We start from the raw sequence: 15,989 nt of genomic DNA, 5'->3' as shown, positions 1-15,989 counted from the left end.
TGTGCGCGCTCCGAGGGAGGGCGAGGCCGCCGCTGCTTCGCTCTGGCCCCCGACTTTGGACTTTCTCATTAAAGGAACAGGGACCATGTCGGCGAGAAAGGACAGCACGTGTTTTCACTTTTCTCGGCCGATGGAAACCACATGGAGGACCTGCCCCTTCCTCTCTCCCTCCAAAATGCAAATGGAGGGCGGATCCAGGGGTCGCCCCGGTGCCGGGCGCTGAACGGAGGCTCGGCGGCCCCCGCGCCGGGATGGGACCGGGCTCCTGCAGGCGTCCCGTGGCCAGCCCTGCCGCGAGGCCGGCCGCACGGCGTGGCGGTGGATCCCGGCCCCCCGGGCCTCCCGCGCTCGCTGCCGGGCACGGTGTCCCGGGGCGGGCGTCACCCAGGCAGACCTGCGCGGTTATTTATAAACTCTCCCGACTGCCAGAGCACACGAGCGATCCGTTCCCCCCGGTTCCCAGGAACATATTTTCGGCATAACTCATCTCTTTGAAGATGGGTCCAAACTTTTGTTCGCATTTATTGACAGGAAGTTGTTTCTCAAAGCTGCCGGCGGCAGGTGGGCCCCGGGCCAAGGGGCGCCGGCCCCTCTGAAGCTGGCCCGGCTGTGGGGGGGGGGGCCCAGGAACTGCGCCTGCCCCGCCCCCCCGCCCCCTCTTCCTACAGGATCTGCCCGGAGGTTAAACAGTGCCTTTCCCCTTTGGAGCCGTTCCTCCTTTTCAACCTTTAAAGTTTTTTTCTTTTCCTTTTTGAAAGGGAAACCCACGGAGTGGAAGGGTGAGAGGCTCCTGTCTTCTCTGCAGTTCCCCCGGGGTGTTTGGGACTCGCTCTCCCAGACCTGCTCGTGCGGCGTGGGCCACGCCCAGTGGTCTCCCTCGTGGGTGGGTTTCCCCTGGCCCAGTGCTCTCGAGTGGGGTCCTCGGCCGTCCAGCTGGACACCTGCCTGGGCCAGCCTGACCCGCCGCAGACACGACCCTCAAGTCCCTCTGACGGCCCCTCCTCTGCAGCCCGGGCCCCCCGGTGCCCTGCCCGTGACCCCCGTCTGCAGCCCCCTATCGACCACCTCATCTCTCCTTCGAGCACCCCAGGGGCCCCAGCCAGGGGCCCAAGGCTCCTCCCAGGTCCAGAGGCCTCCAGTGTCTCCTGCATCTTCTCTTCCTTCCCCACCCCCGATTCAGGCCCTCTGCATTCTCTTCCGGGTCACCGTAGGCCTCGCAGGGTGTCCTCTCTGCACCGCACGAGAGACGACAGCATTTCCTGAACTACTGGGCGGGGCAGGCCACAGACGAGACGTCTCCCTGTCCCTGCCACCCAGCTGCTGGAAGACGCACCCCTGCACCCATCACCCACGTGGACACTGTCCCCGCTCCTGCCCTCCCACCCCAGGGCGAGGCCCCGCCCTCGCCCGGAGCGGGCAGAACGAGACCCTGGGGGAGACTGCGGTGGCCAGTGGACCGGGGTCGGGTGGCCACACTGCCTGTGCGTCCCCTCTCCTGCGTCCTCTGAACTGCCCAGGGACGGACGGGTCAGCTCCTTTCCTCTGTTGCTGTTTGTAGCTGCGACAGAAGCCCAGACACCCACGTGTACCCACATCTGTCTGTCCCGGTCCACCTCAGAACTTGGGGTCCCTGGTGGCCACGGAAGCCCACCAGTCTGGGGGGACTGTGGGGGTGGGGGGAGATGACGGGAACATGTGAGTGGGTCCCTTTGTCTCGGAAGACACGGGGAGCGGTGGCCTGGCTGGCCCTGGGGCCGGGGCCGGGGCCGGGGCTCCGAATGGTGGCCCCGCGGCTGTGCCCGAGTCCTGGGTCGCCGCCTGCGGGGGACGGGCCGCGGTGCAGTGAGGCCTGACCTCGGGCGCCGCACCGGGTGGGGCCAGAGCACAGTGGGTGTGGGTGTGGCTGCCTCCTGTGGCTTCCTTCGTCCTGTTTCCAGACATCGGCGATGGGACGCAAGGCCGTGTGTGTGACCAGCCCTCACAACCCTCCCGTGCCCAGAGCAGATGCGCTGTGGGGGGCACCGGACACAGTGGACCGGAGCTGGCCGGCCCCGATGACCCTCCTGAGGTGGGGCACCCGCCTGTCCCCCTACGTTTTCGCTCGTTTCTCTGGGAAGTGGCCGTTGGCCGGGCTGGCCCTGGGCGCGCTGGGGGCAGGGCCCCGCCCACCCGAGCCGCTGCAGTCCCCATGGACACAGTCCCTGACGCGCCCCGCCCCCCGGAGGCGCGGAGGCGGGCACCCGGCGGGTCCCAGGGCTGGAGCCTTCCTGGGCCGGCGTGGCTCCCCTGTGACCCCGGCCGCGCGCCCGGGCTGGGGGAGGGGGCGGCTGGTGCCGGCGTGCCTGTCACCCGCCGTCCCCCCTCCCCCACCCGCCTCTCGCCGGGGGTTCTCTGGGCTCAGCACCCCCACTGCCTCTGGAGGACCCCTCCCGCCCCCCACGTCGGGCCCTGCTCCCCCTCCTCGGTCCGCACGGCGTCGCCTTCTCGCGCCTTTCATCACTTTGGGGGGCGCCCGCCGCGCATTCTCAGGTGGTAACGTTTAAGCCGGGTCCCAGCAGCCACCCCTCCGGGTTTCCCTGCCCGGCGCTGCGCCCGGCAAATGGGGCCCACATGTGCGGCCTTGCGGATGGAGACAGGCGCGGCCGCCAGGAACGCGGGGGGTGCCTCCCAGGGCGCCGCGCCCACGGAGGGCGCCGTGCGGGAGCCCGCAGGGAAGGCCGAGGCTGGGGGGACTCCCTGGGAGCCGGAGGGTCTGCAGCCGCTGCCACGTGCTGCTGCGTGGCCCTGGGACGGGGGGGAGGGGGTGATGCGGTGTGCGGGCCAGGTGGCCTCCCCGCAGGCTGCACGTGCGCCCATCTCGGGGCCTCGCTCCGGCCCAGAGTCAGACTTGGCCACCGCGCTTCCGGCTCCCAGGCTGGGAGCGAGCTGAGGTGCCCCCACGGTGGGCCCTGGGGGCCCTCTGAGTCCCTGGGACCTGGGGTGCCAGGGGGCAGGCACTGCCCTGTCCTGCCCCTTGTGCTCGGGTTTCCTTGGAGACGACTGGACAGACGGACAGCCACCCAGGCACGTTATACTTGCTGCCCCTGGAGCCCCCTGGTGACCACCTGGAGCCCCCATGGTGACCCCGGGAAACGGTCTTCGTCACCGGGGCGAGGCTCCTGGAGGTTCACCAGCTTCTCTGCATCCGCGGGGCCTTGGTGGCCGCGCACGACGGAGCCCGCCTGCTCACACGGCCACTCCTCGCTGGTCTGCGTGTCCCGCCATGGGGACGGGGCCGGCGCTGCGTCTGCCTCTCGGAGTCACCCCCTGGTTGGCGGCTGCAGGGTTCAGGAGAGGAGGGGGGCGGTGACGTCGGCCAGGCTGGGCCTGAGCGTGGCCGGGGCCGGCGGCAGGGGCTGGTCCCAGCTCAGCCCCAGGCCCACCCACGAGCCGCCCCGGCGCCCGGGCCTGTCCGCAGCTCCAGGGGCCCCTGACTGTGTCCTGCGTGAAGTGCAGGAGGCCGGCGAGTGGGTGTCAGGGCGAGGCCTGGAGTCCGTGGTCAGCACAGAGTGCAGCTGGGGGTGCCTGCGGGCCCCCCACCGCCGGCCCGGCCCCTCCTTCCAGGAGGATGGGCACCACGTTCCCTGGGAGGAAGACCGTGCGGCGCCAGCTGGTGCTGGTCACTCCGGGGCAGGGGCCCAGCGGCTGCCTGTCTGTCCTGGCAGAGGCCCCTTGGACCCTCCACTCAGCTTTGTGCCCCGACATCCAAGGAACACCAGCCGGCAGCCCCAGTGCAGGGGACCCCCGGCCCCTGCAGATCTGCAGGTCTGGCCCCCAGATGTCCGTGTCTGCGGCTGAGCCCGACAGTCCTGGGCCCTGGCTCCTCCGTCGGTCCCTGGCCCTCTGCTCGGCTGCGGCCGGTCTCCCGGGAGTGGCCCCTGCTGGCCCGGCCCAGCCCAGCCCGGCCAGCGGGGTGCGGAGGACCGGCAGTCAGCCCCTCCGGTGCGTGTGCTGGGACTTCCGGTTCTCGGCGGGGGAAGCCAGGAAGCCGTGACTCAAACGGTTGAACTACCGACTGGAAGCCCCGCAGGGCCTTCCCCAGGGGCGATTTCAGTCCGTGCCTCCCCCCCTGGGCAGACGGGGTCCCACCGAGGTCCGGTCCAACCAGGCCTTTCCTGCCGAGAGAGTCCACGCAGAGCAGGGCAGGCGAGCACGCAGGCTCTCCACGTCCCTGGCGGACGCGAGACACCCTGCCCCACAGCCAGGGTGTCCCGTGACGCAGGCGCCCGCCACGGGCAGCTGCGGATCCCCGCACGGTCCCCGAGGCCGCACGGCTCCAGTGCCTTCGGGCCCCGAGCCCCGACCCCGTCTGCTGGCTCTGCTTCACGCCCCGGCTGCGGCCCGCCCACCCGTGGCCGAGGCCACCGGCTCGAGAACGTGTTCCGTCACCGTTTCAGGAACAGCCTGGGGAGGTGGTAGGATCTTGCTCTCGGCGTGGCCTGAGCTGCTGGAGGTGGTCTCGCCTGGGGCAACGAGGCTGGAGGGCAGGAGTTCCGGCCCCCGGTCTCGAAAGAACAAGCAAACACCGCGTTCCTTCTGCTAAAAATAGCCTGGTCCTGGCGCTGCTGGCCCCGGGAGGCCGGCCAGGGCGATCCCACGCTTAACACCTGGGCCTCCTTCCCTCCCTCGTCCCCGAGGTGGGGGCTTCCCTGAGACCAGGCGCGCGGGGCTGCTCCGTGACTGCAGACACTCTGGCCGGGGCACGCGCCACGTGGGGGCCACGCACTCCCGGGGGCCTCTTGTCAGGGGGTGGCCCTGCCCTTCTGCTGTTTGGAAACGCCCCCGGAGGGTGACCTTCTGGCACCGGGGAAGGTTCGAGAGGCTGCTGCTTCTCTGCTTCTTCCGGTGATTGTTTCTGGCATCTCCGCGGCCCACCGACATGAACAGTCGTTTCCCCACGTCCCCTTCCTTCTTCCAGGAGTGGCGAGGACAGGGGCAGCTCCGTGATGGAACCGTGCGGGGGGGGGCCCAGGGATGGGATGGGCGGCCCTTCACCCCAAGTCCCACTTGTTTTCCCCTGAATGATTAGGGAAGGACGAACGTGGACGTTCGAGTTTGCTCTCCTGGTTTAAAGTGGCTTAGAGCTAGCACACGTTCCGTGCCCCTGACGCGCCCGCTGCGCCGGAGAGCGCGGAAAGTATTCGACACCAAATGCCCGGGAATGTTGGCTAACGTGTAACAACTATCACCGACACCGCTCCGTGAAACACGCCGTTTTTACAGACCCAGATCAAAGAGGGAAACATGTGGGAAGGATGGTGGGGCTGCCTCGGGGGCAGAGACCGGGGTTACGTTCCTCTGCGTCTTCTCAACGAGCGGCGTTTTGGGTTCTTGGGGCTGGTGCGCACGCAGGGCGTGCGTGTTCGCGCGCCCAGGACGCTGGGGGTTAGACCTGAGCTCCCTGCACGAGAGGCAGCCTGCTCCTTGGAAGAGCTACCCTTCCCGTGGGAAGGTGGAGCAGAAGGAAACCCCGTGTGAGCGATCGGGGTAAAATCAGCCCTGGGCTGGCGGCCCCTCTGGGGCACCTGCCGGGAGAAACGGCGAAACCCGGGGGTGCGGACAGGGAGCATTCTCGCGGTGAACGAGAGGAGGGTGAGCGCCGCATCCGCGTCCAAACGCCCCAGACCCAAAGGGCCGGCGCTCCGAGTCAGTCCGCGGGCGTAACGCACAGAAGTGAGAGCCCTCGGAGCTTCCGGAAAGGACACCATAAAGCAGAGGCTGCGACCTAGTTAAAAGGTTCAAGACGCCAGGAAGAGAGGGAGGAAAGGACAATCACCAACAACGGGAAAGACGAGGAACGTAACCGGGGACAACGGAGAACTCAGAGGGATGAGAAAGGGAGGGACTGAAATGTAACAAAGTCCTGAATTGTCAGGCTCAGAAACAGAGCAGATACAACCCAAGAGAGAGCTGGTGCAGGGGGCGGCGAGTGTCGGCGCGGGGCGGTAAGGAGAGGGGAAGCTCGGAGGCAAGGTCAAGAGTCACGGAGAATCGGTAGGAAGATCGGTAAAAGCGCAGTGGAAGTTCCTCGTGGGGCCACGAGAGACGAGGGGGTGAGCGGGGTTCACAGGGATGCCACCGGGTGTTCCCAACACCCAGGACAGGCCTGGCTTCTCGGATTCGGGGGAAAAGTGGGTTGGAGGAGGATCTATAAGAGAACGTGTACTCTGGGGTGCATGAACAGGAAGCTATGTTAGAACACCCCCAAACGAAGAGAATGGCTTAACAGTAGCCAGAACTAAGTGCCAGGAAGTGCCTAAAGCGGAAGGCCAAGTAATCTGGGGTCCCCGTCTTGCCAGTCATCAGAGGCCGTGACATTACATCTTCACAGTGTGGAGAGAAAGTAGAAGTCTCCGCCGAACCACGCACCGTCTTACCAGAATGAGGAGGAAATGGTGACAGGCGAAGAAGGCTTAGAAAACGCGTTACCCGCAGACTGTCCCCAACAGCACTGGCCAAGGACGCAGTTCAGCGAGCAGAGGACCGACCGGGAGGAAGGAGTGAGGAGCAAGCAGGATGGCGGGCAGAGAAACGAGCTCACTCACAGAAGTGTGCTCACTCACAGAAGTGAGCTCACTCACAGAAGTGTGCTCACTCACAGAAATGAGCTCACTCACAGAAGTGTGCTCACTCACAGAAGTGTGCTCACTCACAGAAGTGAGCTCACTCACAGAAGTGTGCTCACTCACAGAAATGAGCTCACTCACAGAAGTGTGCTCACTCACAGAAGTGTGCTCACTCACAGAAATGAGCTCACTCACAGAAGTGAGCTCACTCACAGAAGTGTGCTCACTCACAGAAATGAGCTCACTCACAGAAGTGTGCTCACTCACAGAAGTGTGCTCACTCACAGAAGTGAGCTCACTCACAGAAGTGTGCTCACTCACAGAAATGAGCTCACTCACAGAAGTGTGCTCACTCACAGAAGTGTGCTCACTCACAGAAGTGTGCTCACTCACAGTGCGTGTGGGTCAGCACTGACAGCGCGAGCACTGTGACGACACGAGGGGTTTCGTCTAAATGCGCGGGAATGTTCGGCTCTGAGAGCCCGGAGTTAGCAGCGAGCGAGCGAGGCGGGAGGGGACCCCCCAGGGGTCCTAAGGCCCTTGGGTGAGCAGGTGCACAGGGGTGAGCTCAGACGAGATCGGGGGGCCCCTGCAAACACGTTCGTCCCCACTGCGTGCCACGAGGGCAGAGGCAGAATGTGGAACTTCCAAAAACAGCAAAGGAAACACGAGGAAAAGAACCTCTCCCATCCAGCGATCGTCACCTGGTGTGCCGCGAGAGATTTTACAAACGCAGCAATACCTGACCGTTTAGCCGGGGCGCTGGCCGCCTTTCCCTTAGACCGTCGAATGGAAAGTGGGGACAGCCACCCCCGCAGTGGCCATCTGGTGCAGGACGCCCCGTCCTGAGCGACACAGGCGCAGGTCACACGATAGGGTTGCAAGTTATTGGTCACGTCGCCTGCTAAGGTTGCATCTGGTTAATTCTCGGTACCCAAAATCCTCACATGCAAGTGTAAGCACCTCAGTGTTGAAGTCACTTTGGAGCAAAAAGGGGAGGTCATTACTATTACTATACAATTTTTTGTAGATCAATCCAAACCATACCTAGTTTTGGTCAGGTTGGCCAAAAATAAAATGTATTTTTTGGTGCGCCGCAGAATCGCAGGAATTTAGTTTATGTGTGCCCCGAGGTGAAAAAGGCCGAAAATCGCTGCTCCGATCCCACGGGACGGGAGTTGGCGAGCTTTTTCTGCAAAGGGCCGGGCAGTAAAGACTCCGAGAGCCTGTGGTCTCCGTTGCGACCATCTACCTCTGCCACCGTGGCTGAGGGCAGAGGCTGAGAAACTCACACCCGTGGGGTGGCTGCGCTTCTGCCCAGCGTCGTTTACAAAAACGCGCCCGGGGCCGGGGCGGGGCGGCGGCGGGGCTGGGCCGGGGCAGGGCCGTGGTTGGCCAACACCCGCCCCAGAAAACAGGAAAGGAAGTATGATCTGGGAAGACTGGGAGCCCAGACAGGTGGCAGAGACGGCCCACGTTAAGTCAGCAACCACAAAAAATGTAAATGACCCAATTTTCCGGAGAACGACAGAGACCGACAGATTAGCTAACTTGCAAATAGGTGGCTTCATGCTCTCAGTAAGACACGTACTGGCCCCACGAGGAAAGCAGAAGGTGGACGGGAGGTGTGGGGAAGCAGGCGTCTCAGGGAAGGTGCCGGTGCAGGTCGTGAGCCGCCCGCAGCCGGCCCAAGCCCGAGTGGCCAGGTTGACCCAGTCGGGGGCCCTCCAGCGCCACGAAGGCGGAGGCGAAAGCCTCACGGCCTGTGAGGTTCTTAGACGCAGCCGCCGGCTGTCGGTCCGCCCATGGGTCCAGCTCCCGCTGAGTGCCTGAACCTGCACAGGTGCCGCCGAACACACCTGAGGCCGGGAGCTCCGACTCGACACAGACCCCATGTGCACGTCGGGTTCTGGGGACCCCGCTTCTCTCTCCACTGACAAATGAGCAAAAATGGTTATTGTGTGTTTCTTTTCACAAAATTTGCCTTGTGTCCACCACGGAAATGCGGGGAACAGGGAAGGAAATAAACTGTGTGGTCCAGTCCCACAGGTGAGCACTGGCAACACTTCGTTACAACAGCCCTCCAGCACACACAGACAGTGTATCACAAAATGTGCTACGTTGATTCTTGTGACACGCGCAATACAGATTCTCTTCATTCTCTGCATTAGTTCCAACATGTGTGTGCATATCCATAAATATACACAGTTATTAAACTAGAACTTACGAACTTACACTTTTTCAACCTCTTTCTCACCAAGGAGGACAACGTGAACATTTCCTGGGGATCCCCGCCCCCCACCGGCCCTGGTCGGTGTGGGCCAGGGCTCTGTCACTGCACCTTACGATCGCGTCCTTGACCCTGACCCCCGCCCCCCAGGCTGGCGCTGAAGCTTCTGTATCTGGTAGCTTTGTGGCTTTGTGGCCCGAGTCACACTCCCTCTCCCTGAGCCTCGGGTTCTAGGTCCCTGTCCTCGTCAGCCGCCTGTGCGGGGACCCTCACACGTGCCACTCACCTGTCTGCCCTGCAGGCTCAGGACTGGAGGGCGCCCTTTGTCCACAGCGCCAGGTACAGCCCCTCGGCTCCTGCCCTCCCTTCCTTACTCAAAGGTCGCTTTGCCACAGCGCCCCCACCTGGCCACCTGGGGTAAAACGGTTGAGACCGCTTCCTCCAACCCCCCACCGGCAGCCCTTGTCTGAGACACTCCACTCAAATTGTAGACGCGGGCATCCAAGCCTAACACAGAGTTTCCATGTGCACCTCGGTTTCCCTGTGTCTACCTGCATCTGTGTACCTGTGCATCTGTGCACACACCTGTCGTCCACCTGACTCAGGTGTGTGTGCACCCTCCCCCTGTCCGACCGCCTGCCTCCCTGTCGGGCCCCCAGCACTTGCCACGGGGCCTGGCATGCGTTTGGCAAACATGTGTTGAGTGAATAAGTGTCTAAAGAATAATTTCCCTCTCATTTCCTGTTATCCAACACCTGAAATGTCAATCGCGCCCCAGTTAAAAAACACACAACCCCAGTCCCTGGCGCCAGTGCGGGTCTGACGCCCAGACCGAGGTAGGCGCTGAGCCAGGTGGCCGCCTGGGCGGACGAGGCTACCCAGGCGACTCAGGGCGTGTCTGCGCTGCACTTTTTCCCGAGTGTCGTCCAAACGCACAACCCAGGAAGCACGACCATGCGTGGGCTGTGCGCCGGCTGGCGCGGTGACTGCCGAGCGACCACAGTTCATTTCTCCGGTGTCCGCGCTGCGCAGCGCCGCCTGGCTGCAGGGAGAAGCAGTGTGGCCCTCGGGGATCATTTCGGCCGCCTCGGAGTTCCGCCGACACAGCCTGCCTCCTGGTCAGCATGGGAGGGGGTGCAGGGGGTGCGGGCAGGGGCATGGCCTGTCCCCGTCGGTCCCGGGCGCCTCGCCAGCCTCTGCTGCCCGGGCGGGTCCCCACAGGCGGGCCTGGAGTCTGTTTCTGAACGCCCTGGCGGGGTCGGGGCTGGTCTGCTGCTTGTGACAGGCGGGGACGTTGCTGCTGGCTCCCCTCCTGCTGTGGTCCGCCCGGGTCCGGCACACCCGGCCCCCCTGATGCGCCCGGGCCTCCTGTGTAAGCTTTGCTGCGGCCCGTGCGGCCCCCAGCCCGCCCCCTGGTGGCGGCCACTGGCTCCGCACACAGGGGCGCTGGGGGCCGGATGGCCGTCCGGCGGGGGAAGGATTTGTGCAGCCGCGCTGCTCGGCTCACCAGGACGGGGCCACCCTGGTGGGTCGCACGCGCGGGCATCTTCTCCGGTGGGCAAGCGGGAAGGCAGGCAGGAGCCCTGTGTGCCCTGGGCGCTCTCTTCACGCCGGAGTTTCGTGCACGTGTTGTGCATCCACCTGCTCTCCTCGCATCCTCTCACCTGCAGTTCCCCCCCTGACAGGAAGGGGGAGCCCTCCTTGTTTCTCTGGGAGGGGGAGGGTCTCATGAATGCAGAACTGCCGTGGAACCCGTCGGGACTGCCCCCGACTAGGGAGGGGACCGGAAACTCAGACGCGAGAGAGGAGCATGCACGCGAACACGCCCCTGAATGCGCCGCCCCCGGGACGCACGTAGGTGAAGCTTTGAGCCTTGAAAACACACGCGGGTGCCTCCCGGTGGCCCACAGACCTCGGCGTGGGGGCAGGAACTTGCTGATATTGACACGTTTATCTTGGCGGCTTACTAAGTTCTCACTTTTATATAATTTCAGTTAGAAAATTGTATCGTTTGCAAATAATAACCCTTGCTCCCTCCTTTCCAACGTACTACCTCCTGTTTTGTTTTCTTTTCTAATTGCACTGGCTAGCAATGCCAGAGCCGTATTTAATAATAACAGTGGGGGTAGCCTTGTTTTACTTTGTATTATAATAGGAGTAGCTCTAGTATTTCATCATTCATTAGCACACTGGCTGGTGAGTTAAATGATACGAAGATTTTATTTTTCTCCACTCACAAGCTGAATGGCAGTATACATTTCAACATCTCGGGCAGATTCTACAACTTCCTGGTCAGTTTTGGTTATTAAAATCCATCCAATCTCAAGTCCTGTTTAAATCTCCCCCCTGCCCCCACGCTGTGACCTGAGGGTTTTACAGTGAGGAGGGCACCCACCCTGACCTTTTCCACTCTGCAGCCCACCCTGCCCTCCCTGGCGCGAGCCCCTGCTCGCCAAACTCGAGCTCTGTGCTTTTGGGGTGTGGGGGCTGCTCCCCAGACACCGGGGTCTCGTCGCCATCTGCCCTTTCTGCTGTGGCCGTGCCTCTGTGGGGCAGGGGAGCAGACACTGGCTCTGTTCGCCTCGCTGGGGACCTGCACGCTCTTGGCAGCCTCTGGCCTCCCGGGCCACGTGATTCTCCGACACGCAAGTGCAGCTCTGGCTTGGCCTCTTAGGAGGGTTGCCAGACTCGACAAATAAAAATACAGGATGCCCAATTAACTTTGAACTTCAAACAAGTAATAAATACTTTTTCAGTGTGAGTATCTCCCATGGAATATTTGGGGCATGCTTAGAGCAAACAAATGATTTGTTGTTTGCCTGAGATTCAAATGTCACTCGCATCCTGTGTTTTACGGGGGCGCCCTCCCTCTCTCCCCTCCTCTTTCCAGCAGGCTCTGCCCCTACCCCCGGGCCGGTGCTGGCGAGGCGGCTCTGGACTCCAGAGGCTCCCACTCTTGCGGTGCGGCCCCACGGCAGCCGGCTCTCGTGGCCGCCCCGTCCAGTGTGCTCCCCCTTCACGGGCAGGGGCAGACCAGGGCCCCCGGCCGAAGGGCAGGCGAAACCGGGGCTCAGAGGCAGCCCGCCCTGCCCGCCAGCAACTGGTCTTGGAGGCCGTGTGGGCGCGCGTGCATGTGTGTGTGTGTGTGTGTGTGTGTGTGTGCGCACAGAGAATGAGGAATGCACATTAAATTTTATCAAAGGGCTTTTTGGCATCTGTTGAGATGACCGTATGGTTTTTATCCTTCTAGCAATGGACATGATTTACATGCACAGGTCTCTCATTTGCGTGCCTGGAACAGTGTCTTCTTCGCTACAGACTGTGGGTCATTCCTTCCGAACGCTCTCTATAGGAATTTGGTATGCGTGTTCGCATGGGGCATCTGGCAAAAGGATTCTGTTCAGTTCTAAAATGAATTGTTAGCATTTCCACTTATTCTAATTAAAACTCTCTTTGTGCCCTCGCTGGTGTGGCTCAGTAGATTGAGCGCCGGCCTGCAAACCAAAGGGTCACTGGTTTGATTCCCAGTCTGGGCACAAGCTTGTAGGCCAAGTCCCCAGTAGGGGGCGCAACCACACACTGATGTTTCTCTCTCCCTCCCTCCCCCTTTCTCTAAAAACAAATAAATAGAAATCTTTAAAAAAATTCTTTGGTATGTTCTGAAAGACTATTCAACAGTTATGTATTATTCAAGAGCTTGAAATCATTTTCCAGTAAGACCATCTTCATAAGGTATTTTCAGGAGGTAGATTTTGCCCTGTTTTTCTTCTCAATGTCTTGCCCCTTCCCTGTTCCACCCACCGGACTCCTCCCGGGTGGGCAGCCCCCCGCTCCTCTGGGGAGCTTCTCCCAGGGGACAGGTGTTCAGGGTGGTGGGCGAGATGCATGGCCCCCGTCCGGTTCTCTTTCTAATCCGTTCCCGGGCTTCAAGCACTGAGGGTTCGTTGCCTGTGTCCTCCAGATGAGGGCAGGGACAGGCCGGCGACAGCATGCTGGGCTGCCTGGGGGCGGGCTTGGGGGACAGCCAGTGGGGGTGTCGGGAAGCCCTCGGGGCGGCCGGCTGCCTGTCCCCACCGGCGTCCCCGTGTCGAGACTGCCGCTGTGCTCACCACACCGCCCGCCTTCCCGGTCCTGTTTTCAGTGTCTGAACCCCACAGGGAAACGACATGCATCTGTGGAGCCCCGGATCCTGCAAATTGCCTCCTTTTTTACTGAGCCTGTGTGGGCAGTTTGCTATTTTAGAGAAGTTTCTGTCGGAAGATTCTCTTTTCCAAAGACAGCAGCATGAGGCTATTACAGCATTCGTTCATATTTTAAAATTTCCTCTGTATCTTTTATATCCCTCTGGTAAGTCCCAGCGGTGTCTATTTTTTGTTTTCTGAGTAATTAGGATTCTCAGCCGCTTGCTTGTTGTTTCCATCTTTTTGGAGGCCCAGCTGTTCATCGATTCCAGTTTTTCTTTTTGCTCCTTCAGCGTTTCCTGTTTTCCATCTTAGCTCATTCTTTTCGTGTGTTCGATTTGGTTTCCGTTTTTCTGTGCTTCTTATGCTTTCCTCACGGAACCTCGGACGCACTCTTCCCAGGCCCTTGGGGAGATCGGCCCGTCCCTCGGAGACGACGCGGGGGCCCGGGGGGAGCAGAGCCTCGTCCCGAGGTCCGCAGGCCTGTGAGGGGCAGGTGGCCCAGGTGGCAGGTGTGTGGGTGGGAAATGCCCCCTCGCCAGTGTCGGTCAGTCGTCCCCGGCCGGCGGTTGGACCCCATGGCCGGGTCGCGCTGTGCGTGTGGACATGTGAACGCACCACGACCCACGCCAAGAAATCCAGAGGCAGGGCTTTCTGGAGGCCGCCGGAGAGAGGCGTCACGTGGGAGAGGCGGGCTCAGGGGTATTTCAGGTCAGGAGGGACAAGGCGTCCAGCACCCAAGGCCTTGTGGCCACGGAGCGGTGTGCAGGCGCCCGCTCCCCAGCTGTGCGGCCGCGTCGGATGCACAGCTCCCTGCAGGACAGCGAGCCTCGACGGCTCTCCGAACGTTTTAAACCTGGCAGGGGTCACGACGGCACAGCGACAGCACGCCCAGGAAAGACTCCAACGTCAGTCCGTTGTTCAAGCCCTTAATCCACGCCTCCATCGGAGCCTCGGTGGGGGGGGGGGGTCACCGGATTTCCCACTCAGGTGCGTGGGCGAGTTATGAAAGGGGCTTGCTGGCTCTGTGTTTGTGAGTAAAGTTTTATTCGCACACGTCACGCCCCCTGGAGCCCACAGGGTCGGCGGCTGCCCTCGGTGCCCTGGCCCAGTGTGAGATGGCTGTGACCTGTGGCTCTGGGCCAGGCGCCGCGGTCGCAGAGTTTTAAACGGTGCGGTGGACGAGGGCGGCGAGGAGGCAACCCCCCCGTGCACGCAGCGGAGAACCTGAGCTGCGGACGCGCTGGGCTGGGGCAGGGGGTGCAGCCTGCGGCCGGTGGGCGGCGTGCGCCCCGGAGGGCTGTGAGTGGGGCCCAGCGCAAGATCGTAAATTTACTGAGATCCTGTGTCTGCTCATCAGCGCTCCTTAGTGTTTGTGTGTTTAGCGCGCGGCCCCAGACAGCCCTTCGCCCGGCGCGGCCCGGAGGCACCGGAAGGCTGGACGCCCTGCGAGAGTTTCTGTCTCACTGTCTGTCCACTGAGCCCTGTTTTCCCGGCCAGATGATAGTGATTAAAGAAACGAAGTTTTTGAGGAGGTGATTTTTCCATAAACACTCTGCCTTCATAAACCGGAGTCGTCCCGGGCCACGGGAGGCGTCTCCGAGACGCTTTCAAACCTCTGCGTGGCGATGTGACCCCCACGTGGGCCGCGGCCCGTGTCCACGTGAGCTCTGCGGAGAGGACTGGGCGTGGAGCCCGGAGACGGGGCTCTCGCTGGGGCGTGGGGCCTGCCCTGTGGCCGCAGAGAAGACGGGTCCCCCGGGCGGCCTCGCTTCCTGCCTGCGGGACGGCCCCGTCTGAGACCTGGAGCTCTGACGTGGCCCCGAGTGCGAAAACCCGGACTCCGTGGGTGCCACGTCACGGGCCCCACTCCAACTCTGCCCCCTGCGTGCGACACAGAGTGGCTGAAGCATAAGGCAGCTCCGTGGCACGTACGTGGGTTCCCACGTATGAGTGAGCAGAGTGGCCCACACTCTGGTGGGTTTGGTGGCTCAGGCTTTTCTGGAGACAGTGGCCCGGGGCCCGGGGAGGAGGAGGGGGTTCCGGCCACGGGGGTCTGGCTGGGGGTCCGCTCGGGCTTCGCGGACGGCTCTCCACATGGACCGGGGCTGTCGCGGCGCCACCGGCCCTCGGTCTGTCTGGGTCTGTTTTGCATTTAGGAAAAAATGTGCAGCGAGCCGGGGACTTATTTATAACCTGCTCATTGCAGGTGATTCCAATTGTGCAGCTTTTAAAAGTCTGCAGATCCTCACACCTCCGCGGCCGCCGGCTCGGCTCTGCGCTGAGTGGCGTGTCTGTTGCTGTGCCCTCCCGAGGGTGTGACCCTGTGCCAATGTCTCCGTCCGCGGACCCCGCCTCGGGGGGGGGGGTGGAGATGAGGGCTCAGCCCCGTGTGCACCCAGCGCAACACTAGTGCCGTTCCTCCCGGGCGAGCAGAAGGCAGTTCTCAGTCTGTGCAGGGACGCGGGGGTCTGTGGGGGTCCGCGGGGGTCCTGGGGGTCCGCGGGGGTCCTGGGGGTCCGCGGGCGCGGGGCTGCCTGGGGGAAGCTCGAGGATGGGTCCATCCGGGAAGGCTTTCAGTGCCTGCGTCTCGGCCACAGCTCAGAGACCAGGGGTGTCCCGCGGCGACGGAAAGCTGCAGGAAGCTGTCGAGGACAGAGAGGCGGCCCCGCGGCCCCGGGCCCCAGGCGCGTGTTAATGCCGCCCGTCCGGTGGGCTCAGGGAGCCGCGCCAGCGCGCCGCCCAGGCTGGAGGGGGTGCGGGAAGCGGCGCTGGGACTTGGGGGCCGGGGCCGAGCGTGAAGCGGCTGGTTCGTGGCCGTGGGCACGCGATTCCGGCGGGCTGGTCTTAGATGTGTTCCTCCTCTTTAACGGAAGAGTCGTACAAAGGGCCAAGGATCCTAATCTGTGTCCCTTGGGAACACACGGAAGGGGAGCCCAGATGCCAGGGTCACCCTCAGGTCGCATCTCAGGT

The sequence above is a fragment of the Phyllostomus hastatus genome, unplaced genomic scaffold (genome assembly GCF_019186645.2).
Source record: "Phyllostomus hastatus isolate PE091 unplaced genomic scaffold, TTU_PhHast_1.1 phas_contig_477, whole genome shotgun sequence".
Lineage (NCBI taxonomy): Eukaryota > Metazoa > Chordata > Mammalia > Chiroptera > Phyllostomidae > Phyllostomus > Phyllostomus hastatus.
Note: the sequence above shows the minus strand (reverse complement) of the source record.